Genomic DNA, 22047 nt, shown 5'->3' with positions numbered 1-22047 from the left:
AGGATGAAGCATTCTGGGCACCAGGCCTCCTCCAGAACCAGTGGAGATTGACATCCACTACCTCAGTCCTTGGCAGGATGAAGCACTCTGGGCACCAGGCCCCCTCCAGAACCAGTGGAGATTGACATCCACTACCTCAGTCCTTGGCAGGATGAAGCACTCTGGGCACCAGGCCCCCTCCAGAACCAGTGGAGACTGTTATATACTTGAGAGACTGTGGCTTTGCACTCCCCAGGATAAAGCAGTGGGCAAACCACCCACTGGAAAGACTTGAGAGACTGTGGCTTTGCACTCCCCAGGATAAAGCAGTGGGCAAATTCCACTTGAGAGACTTGAGAGACTGTGGCTTTGCACTCCCCAGGATAAAGCAGTGGGCAAACCACCCACTTGAGAGACTTGAGAGACTGTGGCTTTGCACTCCCCAGGATAAAGCAGTGGGCAAACCACCCACTTGAGAGACTTGAGAAACTGTGGCTTTGCACTCCACAGGATACAGCAGTGGGCAAACCACCCACTGGAAAGACTTGAGAGACTGTGGCTTTGCACTCCCCAGGATACAGCAATGGGCATGGAGCCCCCTCGTGCAGCAGCGGCGTCGTGCGTTCATCCGGCTGAGGTGCCTGTTTATTTTTTATCAGTTGCCCCAGCAGTGTTCTTTCCGTTTCGAGTCAAGTATCTTGTGTGGGCTTCACCCATGCATTTTGGGACGGTTTTGAAGTGCACAAGTTCTCCTTTCAGCCAAGTCTTGTCTGCCAGGATCCTTGTGGGGGGCTATCAGTCCTTTGTGACCTATTCAGTATGCATATGAATGCAGATGTGACTGATTGTCCTCTGTTTTTTGCTGTCTGGGTGGAATGCACAAGGGAAGCTGTCAACTAGCATATACCACACGTGGACTGGAGACAGGCTGTAAGGCACAGATGACAGTAGGTACAGAGAACTGCCCAATTTCTAAAAGTGGCCATACTAAACATGACAGGGCTACTCCTTCCAGATCAGAATCTACCACTTGATAGTGTATGAGGGCAATTCTAATGCTAGTTTATGAGAGGAGCAGGCCTCACAGTAGTGGTATAAAAACTACTAGGACATGTAAACCACATAAGTACATGTCCTGCTTTTTACTTACATAGCACCCTGCCCTGTAGATTATCTAGGGCCTACCCTAGGGCTGACTTATATGTAGAAAACGGGGTGTTTACGGCTTGATAAGGAGTTTTAAATGCCAAGTTGAAGTGGCAGTGAAACTGCACACACAGGCCTTTCAATGGCAGGCCTGAGACATGGTTAAGTAGTTACTTATGTGGATGGCACAATCAGTGCTGCAGGCCAACTAGTATCATTTAATTTACAGGCCCTGGGCCCATGTAGTACACCTTACCAGGGACTTACAGGTACATTAAATAGGCCAATTGAGTAGGAACCAATGTTACTATGTTTAGGGGAGAGAGCACGTGCACTTTAGCACTGGTAAGCTATGGTAAAGTGCACAGAGTCCTAAAACCAGCAAAAACAGGGTCAGAAATATGAAGGGAGGCAGGAAATAGGTTGGGGTATGACCATCCTGAGGCTGTCAGGTCTAACAGGTATAAAAACAAATCTTCATATAGACTAAGTAATATGGAGAAACCAAATCATCTCATCTATTTTCATAAAAGAAGTTCACTGTCAGTCTCAGAGTAGCAGCGGTCATTTATGTGTCTTCAATCCTTGTAGACATGACAAAGAGAATGCACTGGGAGCCTATGATATTTATCGCCCATGCTCGCTGTGTCAGACCACTAACCACTGCAGCCATTTTGGGGTGAAAACAGGTGCGTGTTTAGTAAAGTATCTATCAACTCATCGAGACTAACAATGCTCTCAATTACAGATATGTCGTATATTCCTAGATTGTACTCTTAGTGCAATCAATTTTTTTATGCCGAGAAAATCAGTACTGGTCACCCTGGAAGTCCGTCCACATGGGTAGTCACAGGAAGGGAGGGGTGAGGGATGGAGAGGAAAGGGGAATGGATACAAGAAGGGGAAAATCAAGAGGATTAAAATAGGAAAGGAGGGGAAAGTCCTTATTTAAACTAACCTAATCCCAGCACATTCTTATTCATTGGTTTTGTGTCAGAAAGTTGTCAAACAACTCTGAAAAAGTAATTGTGAAGACATAAGTGTTGATTTCATCAGATGACTACTGAACATAACAGGACTAATATTTAACCTGTTTTTGAATACTAATCTAGTAACATTTTATGTTAGGCAGCACCATGAACATACATTAAATATGTTTCACATGTTAAGTGCATGATTCACAAAGACAACATACTTTCGAGTAAGATTACACTTTTGAGTAAGTATAACACTTTTCGGTATTCACAAATGGCACTTTTGTATTAACTTACACTTTTGCAGAAAGTCCAGCAACACACATGGCCAAACATTGGCACTGCAGCACTCTCCCCTAAAAAATAATGGCGGTAGGGACTTAAAATGAAATCCTTTAGGAAATAATATTAAATTAAATTAAATTATTTAAAATAGCTAAACATATATGAGTATAAATTAATGGTATCTCCACCTTGTAATGGAGTCATTGCTTATAAAAGGAAATATTGAAAAGAATATTGGTAGGGCATTTACAGAAGAAGATGCCAAAATTGATACATCAGGGTAAGTGTCATCTCGTGCTGATATGCATTAAAACCATGATTCTATGGAGGTTATCTACAATCGAAGTTGAGATGCAAAATCTGCAGGATCGATCTGCAGTTATCACCCTTAATGCCAAGAAAATGTTGGACTTCAGAGACTTGAATTACTTATTGTATCTTTTTGAGAAATCTGATATTAGCCACAATACCTTACTAAGCAAGGGCGCCAGGTATTATGCAGTGTTTTCTAAACATGGTGGGAAGAAAGATCAGTACTTATAGGATTAGAAAGTGAAACCACTGCATATACACTGTGCCTTACACACTCTACAGTGAGTTTTAATCACTGCAGAATATGTAAGGGTGCCAGCTGCTACTTTCTTAGGCAAAATGCATCCTCACATCCATTTTTGTGCAGAAGGGTGAATTTTGCACCTAGAAAATAGAGGTAAATGCGTAAACGTTGTTGGACTTTTTTGTTTATGCAGAGTCATTCCCAATCTTTTTGCCTCCTGCCTCCTATTTTTTCTGACCTGTTGCTGTTGGCTTTTGAACTCTGAGCACTGCTAACCAGTGCTAAAGTGTATATGCTCTCTGTGTAAATTGTATTGTTGATTGGTTTATCCATGATTGGCATATTTGATTTACTAGTAAGTCCCTGGTAAGGTGCACTAGAGGTGCCAGGGCCTGGAAATCAAATGCTACTAGTGGGCCTGCAGCACTGGTTGTGCCACCCACATTAGTAGCTTTGTAATCATGTCTCAGACCTGCCACTGCAGCGTCTGTGTGTGCAGTCTTAACAGTAAATTCGACTTCGCAAAGTGTACCCACTTACCAGGCCTAAACATTCCCTTTTCTTACATGTCAGACACATGGTAGCCCCCAGGTAGCCCCAAGGGGAGGGTGAGGTGTATGGTTAAGGTAGGACATATAGTAATGTGTTTTATATGTCCTGACAGCGAAATATTGCTAAATTCGTTTTTCACTGTTGCAAGGCCTGTCCCTCTCATAGGTTAACATGGGGGCTACCTTTAAATCTGAATAAAGTGTAGATTCCCTTTGGGAGCGGATGGACATGTGGAGATTGGGGTCTCTGAGCTCACAATTTAAAAATACATCTTTTAGTAAAGTTGATTTTAAGATTGTGTGTTTGAAAATGCCACTTTTAGAAAGTGTGCATTTTTTTGCTTATACCATTTCTGTGACTCTGCCTGTTTGTGGATTCCCTGTCTGGGTCAGTTTGACAGTTGGGCTGGTTGCACCTCACACTAGACAGTGAGACAAAGGTAGCTGGGGTGTAGTCTGCATTTCCTGATGAACCATCTGTGCTAGGAGGGAGGGGAGAAGTGGTCACTTACACCTGAAAGGGCTGTGACTGTCCTCACACAATGCAGTCTCCAACCCCCTGGTGAGTGTCTGGGGCCTGGCCTGGGCAAGGCAGGATTTCACATTCAGGGGAGACTTTGCTTTGAAGTAGGCCTACTTCAAGGGTATAAGAAGGGCACCCAAAACCACAGACTTTAGAACACTTCTGGAAACCAAGAGGAACCTCTGCCTGGAGAAGAGCTGAAGAGATGAGGAAGAATAGCTGCCCTGCCTGTGACTGTGCTTTGTGGAGCTATCCTGCAGTTGCTGCTTCTGACAGAGTAAGAGGGCAAAGACTGGACTTTGTGTGCTTTGCATCTTGAGAAGAAATCTCCAAGGGCTTGATTGAGAGCTTGACTCCTGTTGTTTGAAGTCTCAGGGACAGCAAAGACTTCTCTCTCTGCCAGCACCTGGAGTCTCTGGAGAGACTCCTATTCTGCCCTGTGGTGCCCATCCAGTTCCAGGGACCTTGAAAGGAGAAGCTGTCAGCCTAAGAGGTAGAAATCCAAGCACAGAATGCTGTGCGGGGAAAGGATCGGTGTGACTCCGATCTGCGGCTGAGGAATCAACGCGTGCCAGATTTGCGGCTGAAAATCGACGCTCGCCGGAAACACAACCGAAGAATCGAAGCACGGAGCTGGAGAAATGATGTGCAGCATCGCTGACAGAGACTCGGAGATCGAAACCCACGCTGTGTGGTTTTTGAATCATCATGCGCCTGGATTTCCGACGCAAGTACCGATGGGCATGTAAAAACAATGTAAGGCCTGCCCGAACCCGAGAGTGCTGACCGGATCGACGCATCGCTCTACTGCGGAGAGTAGAAACGACGTGCCTGACCCGACAAAAGGAGAAACGACGCAGGGTCCCGCTCGTGAGTGGAATCGACATATCGCAAGCCCTTTTTGACGCACACTCACCCGCGCCGGGTTATTTTTTACTCACCCAAGGTACATTTTCCCGCTAACAGTGTTAGTGTGTGTTTTAATCTACATAAAGACTCTTTTTGATTTTTACTTGATAACTTGACTTGTGTATTGTGGATTTTTGTCATTTTGGTCTTGTTTTGTTTAGATAAATATTTCCTATTTTTCTAAACCTGTGTTGTGTCATTTTATAGTGTTTTCATTAAGTTACTGTGTGTGTTGGTACAAATACTTTACACCTAGCACTCTGAAGTTAAGCCTACTGCTCTGCCAAGCTACCAAGGGGGTAAGCAGGGGTTAGCTGAGGGTGATTCTCTTTTACCCTGACTAGAGTGAAGGTCCTTGCTTGGACAAGGGGTAACCTGACTGTCAACCAAATACCCCATTTCTAACAAACGTCTATTCACCAAAATGCCAGGAGTAGCAGACGTGACTTCACACACCCGTTTTGACCTACAGTTCCACTCACACACACTGCTTACACATTGACACTTACACCCACACTCGCTCATCGAAAAACACTCACCACCAAGCATGCACACAACATACTTTTAAAAGCATTATTTTTTGCTTACATCAGCTGTGAAGGAGGGTCTATTCCAGCTAATTGTACTCCATTTTTCTAATAACAATTATTCACTATCAGTGTAATTGAAAAAATGAGAGAAAAAAAAGAGAAAGAAGCCCTAACAATGTCTATAAGGACAAGCTGCCACTGTGTTTCTGGCAAGGCCTTTTCTACCTTTGAAGCTAAGGGTCGCAAAGACAGTGCCAGGGGTTACGACGGCCAAGGTACCGGTCACAGATGCGATCCCTGGTCACCCCTAAATGACGTCCATGGCCAAATGCTCACTTCGACTTGGCACAGAATTCCACTGAATTTGGTGGAATTCAGCAAATTCCACGAAATCAAACTTTTCTCATTCTGCCCAACCCCACACTTACCCTACCTGACACTTTTATATGCAAGTTTGTAATTTGCACTGGAGGTATATAAGCACATACGTCTTAAGTACATACGTCTTGTTAAAAAAATATAGAACTGATATTTTCCATTGCCTGAAAAGCAGCAAAACTACATTGCAATTATTACAATGCAAGGCCAACAAGCCTTGCACAAATGAGGCTTGAATTTAAATAACATGGCAACATTTGCCAGCCTTCTGTATGCTTCTGTTACAGAAGCATTGTTAGAGTTCTGGAGCAGTGATATGAGAAGCTGTGTTGTGGTTCCCCCTCTCCTCTCTATAGAGTACAAGGGTTTTGGGTGCGCAGCACTAGGATTGATTGCTAGTGGAACATGTCAAGGGATTGCTATCTAAATGCAGGCTGAGTGGCTTTCAGAAGTATGTTGCGATACTTGCATTGCTTGGCATATAAATAGTTAGGAAATTCTAATTCAGCAAATAGAGCAAACTTGAGGCTGATTACATATATGCAGAAATTAGGTAGGGACGAGACTAATCTAAAAGAAAGAGTAGGAGTATATAATGCAAAATGTTTGAGGTATTTCTGCTAATCCTATTTTTTTATATTTTGACTGTTGTGATTACTGTGATAATTAATATAATTCTGATAGATAAAATAACTTGCCACCACCATGGGTGTGCTATATTTAAAATACGGCACACCACAGTGCAGGGTAGGAGGCAATAGCACCAGAATGTTTGACGCTGTTGATGTACTGTCCAGGGTTAGCGCCAAACAGTACATATGAGCCATATGGGCCCATTGTAACCAATGGTGTGCCTCCTTTTAACCCCTGCTCTGAGCAGGCGTCATAAATGCCAAAACAAATGGCACAAATAAATCTTTTAGATTTCCTTGCACCATTTTTCTGGCCCCACTAATGTGGAAACACCTCCCTTGCATACATTATGCGTGGCACATGCATAAAGTGGTGCAAGAGGTTACAAAGTGGTGCAATGCATGGCAGGTAATATTCACTCCAAAAAGGTTATTTATAGCATAACACATTGTGAGGAGTGAGGACAACAGCCTGTTCTACTTTCTTAAAAGAAGATTGACTATGCATTAATCATCTTGGGGTTTCAACCATCTACCTGGAGGCTTCACCTCCCCACCCCCTTAAAAATGTGATTCATGACAAAACTTGGGTGATGGGGCAGTCTTACTTTTCATGTACATGTCAAGATGCTCTAAACTTACAGTTCAGATCCAACGGGAGAGAAGTGAGCTTTCAAATTTCCCTAAAACCACAGCTAATCTTAATTTGACAACATGTAGGTTAGAACCAGGCCATGGTATGGGAAATGGGACAAGAGAGAGATTAAGAGACACTAGGTATGGTCATACTGAACAGCTGGGCTCAATCTACACTATGTTTCATTGGCAACTAACGTCATATTTTATCTGATATATGTTAGACCTGATAGCCTTAGGGTGGTCAACCCTAACTTTTTGCCTGCCTCCCTCCACTTTTTGGGTACTGTTTTTTCCTGGTTTTAGTACTCTGCACACTTTACCACTGCTAACCAGTGGTAAAGTGCATATGCTCTCTCCCTTAAAACATGGTGACATTGGTTAATACCCAATTAGCCTATTTAATCTACTTGTAAGACCCCAGTAAGGTGCACTATATGTGCCCAGGGCCTGTAGATTAAATGCTACTAGTGGGCCTGCAGCACTGATAGTGCCACCCACACAAGTAGCCTCTTAACCATGCCTCAGGCCTGCCATTGCAAGGCCTGTGTGTGCAGTTTCACTGCCACTTCGACTTGGCATTTATAAGTACTTGCCAAGCCTTAAACTCCCCTTTTTCTACATATTAGTCACCTCTAAGGTAGGTCCTAGGTAACCCATAGGGCAGGGTGCTATGTAGATAAAAGGCAGGACATGTACCTGTGCAGTTTATATGTCCTGGTAGTGTAAAACTCCTAAATCCGCTTTTGCACTGCTGTGAGGCCTGCTCCTTTCATAGGCTAACATTAGGGCTACCTTCATCTACTGTCTGAGTGGTAGCTGCTGATCTGAAAGGAGTAGTGAGGTCATATTTAGTTTGGCCAGAATGGTAATGCAAAATCTTGCTTACTGGTGAAGCTGGATTTAATATTACTATTTAAGAAATGCCACTTTTAGAAAGTGAGCATTTCTCTTCACTTAAATCCTTCTGTGCCTTACAATCCACATCTGGCTGGGTTAGTTGACAGCTCCCTTGTGCATTCCACTCAGACAAACCCCAAACACAGGATTCTCTGTCACACTTGCACACATCTGCATATTGAATGTGTCTTCTGGGGCTGGGAGGGTGGAGGGCCTCCCAGCCCCAGCCCCACCTATATGTCAAAGGACAGTAGCCTGCCCTCACACTAAGGACTGCCACACCCCCTGCTGGGACCCTGGCAGACAGGATGGAACTGAAAGTGGACCTTGTGCACTTCTAAGCCACTCTTTGAAGTCTCCCCCCTTCAAGGCACATTTGGGTATTTAAGCAGGGTCTCTGACCCTACCAACTCAGACACGTATGGACAAGACACTTCCTGGAGAAGAAACCCTGAACCAGAACCTGCAACCTGCCAAGAAGAACTGCCTGGCTGCCCAAAGGACTTACCTGGACTGCTTTTCTGAGAAGGACTGCTGCCTTGCTATTGCCCTGCTGCCTTGCTGCTTTCTGGCTGTGCTGAGAAGTGTTCTCCAAGGGCCTGGATAGAGCTTGCCTCCTGTTCGCTGAAGTCCTGGGACCGAAAATACTTCATTCCTGCAAAAGAACTCCTTGTGCGGTGAAAATCGTCACACAGCCTGCATCGCAGTGACAAAATCACTGCACGCCGAACACGAACGACACAGCCTGACTTTGCAAGGAGAAGATCGATGCAGCGCCAGCGTTGCAACCGGAAATTTGGTGCACAGCCCACTGGATCGACACAAAGCCAAGCTGGAATGATTCAGCCCGACTTCCTGAGAGGAATCGACGCAGCGCCTGCCGTGCGGCAGAAATTTCAATAGTGTGTGGTACTTTTAATCAATACCTTAATATCATACAATAAATAGTTTATGTCAAGTGTGATTCTACAAGTTTCAATTAATGAAGCAATTAAATTTATCATTGAGTTCTCAATCCTGGTTGGTGTCACCTTGTATACATAGTAAGTGTATGAAGGTTTCTGGTCCTAATGCATGAATCCTTGTGAAACTAGGAGAGTGCAAATAATAGTTCATAATCTTTAAAAAAGCAAAATACAAATTCTTATCCTGTTAGTAGACTCCTTGTAAAAACAACGTAAAAAATATATATTTGTAGCTCTGCGGGAAAAACCCTAGAGAGATAAACAAGTGTAAGTCTATACCCTATAGTAGTGGGGTTCAAAGTAGACTTCTCTGAATGTAAAATGTTTTTCTCAACGTCTGGTAACTGGTAACAAGGTCTCCAACATCTACATACCAATTCCCAGCTGCAAAAATTACAAATCATTATTGCTTAGGAAGGCCTCGAAGGCCCACAAATAAACATATTGTGCCTGTGGCTCCACGTTACATGTAAATCTTCTCAAATCAGCACTTCTAGTGGAGTCCAACAGTCTGAACCTGTCTCTGGTTTTACCTCTCTTCCTTCTGAAAGAGTCCTACAGGTGAACCCTTAGAAAATACTATGCAGTGGAAGCATCCACACCTTTATAGTTAGTTAGACAAAACTCCAGCACACCACATTACCCCAGGATAGTGGAGAGTGCTGGCTTCATGATCCAGACACAGTCTCCTGCCATTTAGCTATTCTCATTTGACTAGTTTCCCAAGAGAAACACTGGGTTTTATTCTCTAGCATCGCTCATTCTTACTTGCCATCTATTTTGTGACCACTGTCATGATGAAATCAAGAACATTTAAACAATTATGTTACAAGGTATTGTTAGAAATGGGGTCTTTGGTTGACAGTCAGGTTACCCCCTGTTCAAGCAAGGACCCTCCATCTAGTCAGGGTAAAAGAGAATCACCCTCAGCTAACCCCTGCTTATCCCCTTGGTAGCTTGGCAGAGCAGTAAGCTTAACTTCAGAGTGCTAGGTGTAAAGTATTTGTATCAACACACACAGTAACTTAATGAAAACACTACAAAATGACACAACACCGGTTTAGAAAAATAGGAAATATTTATCTAAACAAAACAAGACCAAAACGACAAAAATCCGACATACACAAGTCAAGTTATGAATTTTTAGAGATTAAACTCAAAAATAGCACTTAGAAACAAAAATGCTTCGATGAGATGTTAACACAGCGTCGTGACGGAGTCGTTCCCAACAAGCCGACACCAGGAGCGCCGGACACAGAGTCGTGTAGACCCCCAAGTACAGTACCTTTGGTGAAGAGTGAAAACAAGCCGATGCGCGAAGTCGGGGATCACGGCGTCTGTGCGAAACGTTGAATCCGCGCACTTCGAGCGGCGTCGGTCACGACGTGGTGCGGCGACTTCCACGGAGTCGCGGACTTCAGCGGGGCTGCAGCGGCGTCGGGCCTGCGAAGATCGTCACGTTCCAGCGAAGGTTACGACGTCAGGTGCAGGTGGCGTCACTGGATTTAGCAGTGGCGTCGGTCCGGAGTCGTCCGAAGTCGATTTCCTTGGATTTCCACCAGCTTTCCTTTCAAGGGCCCAGGAACTGGATAGGGCACCACTTGTCAGAGCAGGAGTCTCTCCAGAGACTCCAGGTGCTGGCAGAGTGAAGTCTTTGCTGTCCCTGAGACTTCAAACAACAGGAGGCTAGCTCTAACTCAAGCCCTTGGAGATTTCTTCACAAGATGGAAGGCACACAAAGTCCAGTCTTTGCCCTCTTACTCTGGCAGAAGCAGCACTGCAGGAAAGCTCCACAAAGCAGAGTCACAGGCAGGGCAGCACTCCTTCCTCAGCTATCAGCTCTTCTCCAGGCAGAGGTTCCTCTTGGTTCCAGAAGTGTTTCTAAAGTCTGTAGATGTGGGTGCCCTTCTTATACCCATTTTAGTCTTTGAAGTCACCTTTCTTCAAAGGGGACTCACACCTACTTGTGAAATCCTGCCTTGCCCAGGCAAGGCCTCAGACACACACCAGGGGGTTGGAGCCGGCATTGTCAGAGGCAGGCACAGTCCTTTCAGATGAGAGTGACCACTCTACCCCTCCCTCCTAGCAGAGATGGCTAATCAGGAAATGCAGGTTACACCCCAGCTCCCTTTGTGTTACTGTCTGGTGTGAGGTGAAAAACAACCCAACTGTCAAACTGACCCAGACAGGGAATCCACAAACACGGCAGAGTCACAGAATGGTTTAAGCAAGAAAATGCTCACTTTCTAAAAGTGCCATTTTCAAACGCACAATCTCAAAATCAACTTTACTAAAAGAAGTATTTTTAAATTGTGAGTTCAGGGACCCCAACCTCCACATGCCCATCTACTCTCTAGGGGAATCTACACTTTAATCATATTTAAAGGTAGCCCCCATGTTATCCTATGAGAGAGACAGGCCTTGCAACAGTGAAAAACGAAGTTGGCAATATTTCACTGCCAGGACATATAAACCACATTACTATATGTCCTACTTTATCCATACACTGCACCCTGCCCTTGGGGCTACCTAGGGCCTACCTTAGGGGTGCCTTCCATGTAAGAAAATGGAAGGTTTAGGCCTGGCAAGTGGGTACACTTGCCAAGTCGAATTTACAGTTTAAAAATATACACACAGACACTGCAGTGGCAGGTCTGAGACATGATTACAGGGTTACTTGTGTGGGTGGCACAACCAGTGCTGCAGGCCCACTAGTAACATTTGATTTACAGGCCCTGGGCACCTCTAGTGCACTTTACTAGGGACTTAACAGTAAAACAAATATGCCAATCATGGATAAACCAATTACATACAATTTACACGGAGAGCATATGCACTTTAGCACTGGCGAGCAGTGGTAAAGTGCTCAGAGTTGAAAAGCCAACAGCAACAGGTCAGAAAAAAAATAGGAGGCAGGAGGCAAAAAGACTGGGGATGACCCTGCATAAGCAAAAGTTCATCAGGTTTGATTTTGATACTATTGTGGTCATGATATTTTAATTTTACCCTAACATTAATCTAGGATGCCTTATCTACTAATGAATACAGCCTTAGCCAGCAAATGTCTCAGGATCCATCGCTACACTATAGACCAGAAATCCTGCCAGTAGCAAATCATTTTGAGATATAGGAGGCTAGAGTTTGCACACACACTTAATGTTGTGTTTTGTTTTAAGGGTTTGAATAGCCTGCTTGTTATCACCTGAGGGGTATCCAGGCACTGGAGTAGCTGAGTAGCCCAATCTGGCTCCTACTTGAGTAGCCAGATCTTCAGTTTCTTGTGGAACTTGAGTAAGATTAGGGAGGACCTGGTGTTGGGTGGATGGTCATTCCAGAATTTGGTGGTGATGTAGGAGAAGGAGTGTCATCCCAATTTGCTCCTGTGGATGCAGGGTATTTGCGTGAGTTGGAGTGTGGCTTAGGGCAGTTCCCTGGTGGGTTGATAGAAGTTGAGGCGTTGCTGAGGTACGCAGGTCTGTTGTTGTGGAGTGTTTAGTATGCATAAATAAGCAGTTTAGATTGGCATCACTCCTAAATTGGTAGCCAGTGTAGCTTTCTGAAGTGGGGTGTGATGTGTGCACTGTGGGGGAAGTTGAGGATGAGGATGAGTCTGATGGTGGCATTCTGGGTGATCTGGAGTCTTTGTATTAGTTAATTCATAATGCCGGTATAGTGTGTTGCCGTAGTCTAGCCAAGATGCCACCCATGGAAGTAAACTGTTAACCAGAACAAGTGTCACCATTTAATGCCACTCTGAGCAGTTTTCTGACACCCAGCTGACACATTAGATAATAATTAGCTTGCCAAGACTCTGCTAGCTACCAAGTACTTGACAATGTCATTTACGAACTGTGTTTCTGAACTGCTGTCATGCCACAGCTTTCTTTTAAGACACTTTCTCCCGTTTTACAGTTTAGTTGGTATTTTCAAGAGTCTGGGTTTCAAGACCACTATGGCAGGGTAGAATACATTGAACATTCTGCTGGAGTCCTCGTGCCAGATATACTCTTTGCAAACATCTTTTCTTGCCGTTCAGACAATATTCGGGGTTCTTTTGGTAAAAACGGAGATGTGCACTCCTATTTAGAAACATCACAGCTCGCTCAAAGTCATGCCAAAAACTCAGACAATGGGACATTGGGCATAGGTTGCAAATGAGACATACAGACCTGTTTTTGGTTTTAGACTTGCCATAGAAGTTACTAGGACTTATTTGTATGTACCATCATTTCAATTCCTCACATGATTCTATTATTATAAATAAAAGTCAGAAACGTTTTCTATAGGATATGTGTTTGTGCAACTATCTGTGTTGTTCAAATTTCTACCGCTTCCTTTAGTGAGGCTTGGCAGGTGTCCAAAGGGAGTATTTCTTAATCCATTTAGCAGTAGGACCCTCTGACACTGAACACAATTGAAAAGTGATGATTTCCACATTGGCATCTCGAAATGAACCCTAATTGACTCTGAATACGGAAACAGTGCCTGTCAAAATAGTTGTTGCATTGAAATAGGATCAGGAGTTCACTTTTTTATTGCACACACTTTCAAATCGTAAACTGTACGACACCCCTTCTCAAAATGGATCAGGCTCCTTACTAAAACGCTCATCACTATCATAGTATAAGGGAATCTATTGCTCACAAGCATGGGCAGAGTAGAATTGGACTCGTCCCTGCAGAATGTGCTGAACATCTGTCATCCAGAAGTTGGTGACCATTAAACAAGGCTTTTTGTGTATGGCGTAGGAGGAGACATGGTGGGCTCCAAGTGCATCCTGAAGAAGGTTCATGTGTGAGTGAGTGCTGAGGTCCACCATAGGAGATATCCTTGTCCATGTATAAATGCTGGTCAGAGGTTCACCTGTAGAAGCCTCTCAGTTTGGCTAATGACATGGAAAAGTCATTCTAACGCTGAACATTTGGAGTGCATGTGTTTCAATGAAGGGGTGATATCTAAGATCGCACACCACTTTATAGAAAGCCAAATAAATGAGATGCTCTTACGTTGTGCACTACCTCTCCTTTGAACTCTTAGGGTAAGATCAGCTGTGTGTGAGAATGAAGGCAAAGAAAACAATGTTTTGCAGGCAAATGGGGTGCATAGTAATCTCTTACATGCATCGCTGCATTTTTAATATTTTAATATGACCACCCACAAACGTATTCAATGTATCTATTCTTTCTAAGGTGTACTTGATTACATTCTGCTTGTGGCTGGTAGTGTGCAGAAACGGAAATAGAATTCACGTGGGACAGCATCCAAGACTCAACTGCTTCTAATTACTACTGCAGAAAAACTCCCGCGTTTGACAGTATCCAAGACTTAACTACTTCTACATAGCGCTGCTGCAAATATTTCAGCCTGTGCCACCTCCAAAGCCTCAAAACTCATGGTTATTACCGAATGTTGCTAGTTAGAAATATATGTCGACACTTGATCCAACACATAAATCAAACCGATAAAGGAAGACTTAATCGAACTGGCAATTTACAGAGAATTACATTAGAATGGGAAGGGGATTGACAGAAACATAGGTATCAGGAAAGAACGAGAGACACAGCTAGATAGAGGAAGAGAAGGCGGAAGCTCCCACAACCATGCATGACTGGAAACAACAGGGGTTATATATGTTCCTAAAATAAACATATTATCTGTACACAGTCCTCGCTTTTCAAGTTTATACCTATGATATTTTTTTTTGCTTTCACCCTTTCAACTCTGGTGCCTCTTGTAAAACGTCTCTCTCTTTCTCCCTCTCCCTCTGACTTTCCCTCTCTCACTCTCTCATCTTCACCTCCAGTAAGTATGCGTGCTTGTGGGACCTCGGCCCGAATAACCTAATCCTTTAAAATAGTGTCAAAATAATGAAAATAATTAGCTTTTTAAAGGTCCACCTTGTTCGCGAGAGGTTATGCTCTAATAACCAGCGAGAGCATTTTCACTTGCCCACAGCCTAATTGGAACACAAGAAAAAGTAATTATCTCATAATTTCTTCTTATCTGATTAAAAAACGGGGCTTTGTTAGGTCGAAGGGCACATAATTACTTGTCCAAAACCATTCATTCTCCCTATGCATGGCTTGTCAGAAATGGATTGTGGTGGGAAAGCCTCAGTGCATTATTGTTGGAGGAAGTCAAGTGTTACAACCTTCTGCTCGGGAGGAGAATTACAGTGGTCTGCGGGAATTAAACTTATGTGTTATTGAACAAAAGATTCCAGGCGCATGTTTCATCCCCGGCTGCTTAATGAATTGTAGTGTCAGGGAAATGTGAAGCGGCGGCAAAGGAGAGCAGAAATGTAATTTAATGCGACATGAGTTATTTGTTGGCCAAATGTACAGTATTGAAGGGAACCAAGATAGAGCATTCAGATTACAACTCTTATTACAGGGAACCTCATTTCATTTGTTTAGCGATTCCAGAGTTTAAAGGAAGATTATTAAGGCACCAAGGTAAAGTAAACTTGTCAAATTCCTCAAGACGACATAATCGGCAGAAGCCCTGAATATAATTACACTGCTTCCAGTAATGAAAGTTGCTGATAAGCCGCATTCCAGAATCTCTAAATGTGTCCCTGAATTATATTTTACCACTTCTATTCAAATCATGCCGCAGGAAGGCATCATCTGCCAGATAAAGGACACGGTGGTATATCACACTTCCTACAGACAGAAGCGTGTCTTCATTGTGACACTCCGCCTTCATTCTTTCATTTGAAAACAATTAACCCTCATTAAGAGAAGGTCACAAAGTGCAAAGAAAATGATGCAATCTATGCCACGAGGGGATTTAAAATGACTTTTTAAATAGGACCCTGATTCTACATGTGTCAGAGCTTTCAGACCTCTGCACAAAGCCCCGTTTGTGCATGGGTCGAAAATCCGATGTGTGGTATTTACATCTGGCAATTACCAGGTTGGAGTAATACCTCACCAGTCCTAAAGAGATGCGAGTTCTTGTAAAATCTACATGTCATTTCCCAAAACCTCACAATAGGTGCTAGTTTTTGTACCCAATAAATGCTGAACCTGGCGGTTTATTTATGTGAAATTGGCGTAGGACAGCGCCACAAGTCTTCTTGCGGCACCGCCCGATGCCAATGTGAAAGGGAAAGAATGCACTGTGTTTGTGCGATACAGTGCATTCCTGTCCTTCCTCCCTGCACTGGCGCACAATTGGCTGTCAAGTACCAACGCAGGCACCCTTGCACCATGGTGCAAGGGTGTCTGCATTGTATTCAGGACTGTTAATTTGCAGGGAAGGACACCTTCCTACACAGAAACAATCCTGGGAGGTATATTTCCTCATTCTATGTGTGCTGCAAAATGCACCACACATGGAAAGAGAAATACAAATATTTCTCTTCATTGTGCCTCCCCTGGGAGACATAGGCCCTCATTCTGACCTTGGCGGGCGGCGGAGGCCGCCCGCCAAAGTCCCGCCGTCAGGTTACCGTTCCGCGGTCGAAAGACCGCGGCGGTAATTCTGACTTTCCCACTGGGCTGGCGGGCGGTCGCCTTCAGACCGCCAGCCAGCCCAGCGGGAAAGAGGCTTCCACGATGAAGCCGGCTCGGAATCGAGCCGGCGGAGTGGAAGCTGTGCGACGGGTGCAGTTGCACCCGTCGCGTATTTCACTGTCTGCGCAGCAGACAGTAAAAAACATGTAGGGGCCCTCTTACGGGGGCCCCTGCAATGCCCATGCCAGTGGCATGGGCACTGCAGGGGCCCCCAGAGGCCCCGCGACCCCCCCTACCGCCATCCGGATCTCGGCGGTCCGACCGCCGGGATCTGGATGGCGGTAGGGGGGGTCGGAATCCCCGCGGCGGTGCAGCAAGCTGCGCCGCCGCGGAGGATTCAATGGGGCCGCGGTACACTGGCGGGACCCCGCCAGTGGTGCCGGTCCGACCGCGGCTTTACCGCCGCGGTCGGAATCCCCATTGGAGCACCGCCGGCCTGTCGGCGGTGCTCCCGCGGTCCTCCGCCCTGGCGGTCAAAGACCGCCAGGGTCAGAATGACCACCATAATGTTTTGGCGCTATCCGAGCTTTACGTGATTAAGTAAATCTGGGGCTGCATCAAAATCCATGGGTGTACATGGGAAAGCCCACCCCAATGCCCATGGAATGCCTCCTTGGCACAGAGTAAGGCCACACAGCGACTTGCACTGGTTTATCTAACTCCATATCTATGAAGCCATTCAAAGTGGCTTTGCATGGTCTCATAGATATGGCTGAGAGGTTTGCCCCATTGGAGCATCAGAAGAAGTGACACTGGCAGTGCAATCCTCTCATAAATAAGCCCCCTGATGTTTCGGATTTTCTCAGTTGCTATAAATAGCATCTTCAATCAGACAAACTGAAAATCAGGCCCATAGTGGGATTTGGTTTTCTGTCATTATAAAATGTGGCAGTGCAATACACCTTGGGGCATACTTAAACTTTTTGGTGCAAAACTGCGCTAACGCAATTTTGCACCAAAGATTTTAACAGCGGCTTGCACCATTCCTGAGCACCAACCGGGCGCCATATTAATGGAATGGCGCAAGCCAGCGCTAAGCTTGGGCTAGCATCAATAAAAATAATGCTAGCCAGGTGGGGTTGGCGGTATGGGGTTAGGAGGTTGTGCATTAAAAAATGACATTAGGCTAGTTAGGAGCAAAAAAAAATGCCGGTAACCAGCCTTGTGTCATTTCCAGGGGCACAACCATCCTAAGACATGACTCCTGTCTTAGAAAAGACAGGAGTCATGCCCACCACCCCAACTGCCAGCACAGGGGTCCAGTGTCCCTTAGGGCATGGCCATTGCACCCAGTGCCATACAGGGGCCCACTTCTTAGGGCCACAATGGCACTTAAAAAACAAAACTTACCTATACTTACCCTACTTACCTGGGATGGGGTCCCCCATCCTCTGACGTCCCTCTGGTGTGGGTGAGGGTGTTCCTGGGGCTTGGGGTGGGCACCTGTGTGCTCATTCCATGGTGTCTGACCATGGAAACGGTTCTATAGGTCCCCTAACTCCTGGTATGACCCCAGGCATTAAATAATGGCTCTAAGCAAGCTCGGTGTCATTATTTAGGACCGCATCCCTCCTGTGAGTCATTTTTGCAAAGGAGGATAAATATAGCGCCACTGCCTGAATGTAACGTCCCCCCAAGCATATTACAATGTTTCCACCGGGCTGACTGGCTGGAAGATTGTACTACCCATTCCCACCGGTCAGTCCGGTGGGCACAGTGCCACAATATGGGACTCTACTCCCTTAAGGCAGGGTCCTATAATGGAGCACAGAGGGGGCTCGGCAGGTGGACCGCTGCACTGCCCATGCTATTGGCATGGACACTGCAGGGGCCCATCTGCGGCCACGGGCACTGGCTTTCAGCCAGCCTTTTCATGGCGTGGTCCCTGCCATGAAAATGTTGGCAAAAAATTGAGTTATAATCAGCCAGGGGCCGCTGAGCTCAGTTCCGTCCTAGCTGAGTAGGTCCACGACCAACGTCATCACATCAGGAACGATGATCCTGGCAGGGACAGCATTCTTTAAGAAGGTCTGACTGCCAAGGTTGTAATTTGACAGTTGGACCACCTGGAGTGTGGTGCTCCAACCTCTACTGTGAGGCTGGCGGTCCTAGGACCATCAGCCTTGTAATGAGACCATAAGTGTAGAATGTGACAAATAACCCAAGATGCTAATTTTACTTGAGAACATCATTTCTGGCTATGGATGAACCAAGTATTCCTTTGGTAGCATTGACTACCTATGTACTAACTGGGCCTAGCATAAGGCTTGCAATCTGCAGGAAAAGATAAGAGTTGGAGGTACCCCATAATGCAAGAGAGTCAGGCTTTAGGCCCTATTTAGACTTTGATTATGATGGAAACTTTGATTATAGAAATCAATCTCAATTCTAGGTGGACACATCAGCTGAATTTCCTCCACCATGCTATAATTATGGTAAGGAGATGCTTCTGCTACTCTAGTCTACTACACACCTTCACATCATATTTGGACTCCCACTTTGAGGGTAAAATATCAAGCAACCTCTTGCCATTTATTTCCCAGATACACCTAAGTTAGTCCTATGAGTTTGAAAAAATACGAGACATAACCACTTTATCCTTGTGGATCGTTTTATTCCTTTGACTGTCTAGTAGTCTACTCTTGAGCACAGACAAATAGGGCCAGATTTACTAAGCCCTTAGCGTCACCTTGTGCTACATTGGCATCAGTTTTTACACTAATGTGGCATTAGGTTGTCAAAAACGCTACACCATATTTACAAAGCATTACACCACTTTCTAAACCCTTCCAACACATTATGCCTGCACCAGACATAATGTATGCAAGTGGGGCGTTCTGGCATTAGAAAATTCCACTGCGCCATTTCCAGCATCATTTTTAACACCTCCCTAAGGCAGGTGTTACAATGAGGCTCCCAATGTTTTCAATTGGCCTCCTGTCACTTTGCAGGATTAGTGTCAATATTTTTGGTGCTAATCTTGCAAAGCGCCAGACTTGTGTCGAAATTTATGATGCTAGTTCCCTAACATGCGCCATGGTGCACCACATCATAAATATGGTGCACACATAGTGACGTCAAATCGGAGCAATAATGCACCAGAAAAGTGGCACATCATAACATGATGTGGCACCTTTCATAAATTTACCCCCTAGTTTAATGGCAAGAGTCCCAATAGTTTTCCTTAAAAATAGTCATCAATTGGTTAGCATAAGAACAAACAAGTTATTGTGTGCCTTTCAATTCTACAGTCGTATTTCCTTGCACTCATATACCCTTTGGTGAATTTATTAATTGTTGGCAACCCTAATAAAAAGTAACTATTCATCACGTTCAATTAACTACCAAATATGCTTAAAAAGTTCATCCATCTCCTTTAAAAACTTCTGTTTGGAAAATATTCAGATATCCCTGTACCCCTATGTGCTCTACTCAAACAAAATAAAATACCTGCTTGTTACGCTCAACTGTTTCTCCAAATTTGATACCTCCTGCCTAGTCCAACTCCATGTTGACAGATTCTTGCAAAATATCGCTAATAAAAACCTAATTTCTACAGGTGTTATTCTGGGTGCCTGCTCCATTCTGGATGCTGCAGATTGTAGATACCTAAGACCATCCACATGCAACCTAAAGTGCTTATGCTTCAAAATTATACAAATTTGCTGCAGAGTAGATTGTAAAGAGACATTATCACATGGGCAACAGGAAAAAAGGGTTGTTCTTGAGCGAACGTTAGGGAAGGCCACAAATTGATGCACTGTATTAAGTCTTAAATGTGTCATATAAAACTTATGTTGAGGGTTGGTTAACTAATATAGATAAGGGCTTAGAGCTGAGGCATTAAAAATCTGCATATAGCTCAAAACGGACTCCATGTTAAGGAAGCTTACAACTCGCTCTTCCTTCCTAAGGGACAAAAAGTTATTTTTAAACATTTTACAGAAAGTTTCAGCTGGGGTATTAAGAAAAGAGTTCAAACCAAGGCTGTAGAAGTTGTCCCTCATATATCTAATCCACGTAATGGCATACACATTGTCTAGTCTCAGACTGTCAACTATCACTTCTCGCAAATAAGTAGCACTGGGCATACTCCACAATTTAATCCAAAGTAACAAAGGAGCCATGCCTACAGTATCCTCTAACAAACCCATTGTCATTTCAAGGTGAGTAATAAGACTTGCCATACTTTGTGATATTGCTAAAAGGCAACATAGAAACTTATCCCCCAAACAGTGGATCCGTATACACTAATCGAAAAGCATTTGCTCCTATATAACTGGAGCTTCTCCCTGAAATGCTTAGAGCCTAGCCTGCTAGCAAAGATAAAAAGAGAATTACAAACTGCCCCCATTCTGGCTACTCTTTGGACCATCAGACTCTCCCAAGAGCTTTTTGAGTCAAACAGGATTCCCAAATAGCTAAAAAAGGACACCCTCTTAATTGAAATCCCTCCAACATTAAAACATATTGTTTTAATAATTCTAGGCCCACTTACCATTACAAGGGATTTCTGGTAATTAACTTTAAGCTTTAGATGTGTCATAAAATCCTTACAACCGTTTAATAATTTTTGCAAGCTGTTAGCCATTAAACCTAATATAATGGCATCATTGGCATATAATAATACTGGAACAGGCCGCGTACCAACATGTGGCACATCCTTGGTATATGATTCTAAAATGGTACCTAAGGAGTTGATATATAACAAAAACAACAAGCATTTGCAATGCAATGGGTCTCGCATAATTCAAACAAGGTAATTGTCATCTTTTGACATCAGTGCCCACGAGCAAAAAAAAACAAAACATGACTGGAAATTAAGCAAAGACGACTTAAGAAAATAGAATAAAGTTAGCTTAAAAAAATAAAACTTTGCAATTTTGTTTGTCCTCCTGGGCACGATTTTTGCCAGTGACAAGCCTTCTGTTTGTCAGGCACTAGAAGTCAGAACAAAATAGCACCTCAATCATGTCAGGAGCAGAGGACTGGCACTAATTAAGTTGAAATCAATTAGTGCTTGATCCCTGCTCCACACAGAGGAATGGAAATGATGCCATACATGCCTTGACCAATTATGAGGCTGAAAAGAAGAGTGCCACGCAAACCAACAAATGGTGAGTGACAAACGGGTTCCAAGCCCTTTACTCAACACAACAGTTTCTCACCTGCGAGACACACGCGCTAGTTCATGCACTTGCAGGCTCAACCCTAAAAAGGAGTTAAATATGGCCCAGCTTCACACCCTTTGCAACCTTGATGGTGCTTGTACAGTCCTCAGAGAGTGTATAACAGACTTTGGTTGATGTATCAACATGGAGATTTTTGATTAAGCACAGCAATGGTTGATCTACTCCTGCCTGGCCCATTCATTCCTAAAGAACCTCTCAGTCTACTAGATCAAAAGAACAGAAGAGGTTCATGAATGCCATGTGAAGAGAACCTCTCCTGGCCTTCACATACTTCTCCTGTATAAGGTTCAAATTCAAAGCTTGCTCAACAGCCCCCGGACAAAGCCTGAAACCATGCTGAAATGGGGAAAAATAGGAAACTGATTCAGCCC

This window comes from Pleurodeles waltl, chromosome 2_2 (genome assembly GCF_031143425.1).
Source record: "Pleurodeles waltl isolate 20211129_DDA chromosome 2_2, aPleWal1.hap1.20221129, whole genome shotgun sequence".
NCBI lineage: Eukaryota > Metazoa > Chordata > Amphibia > Caudata > Salamandridae > Pleurodeles > Pleurodeles waltl.
This window is presented reverse-complemented; position numbering follows the sequence as displayed.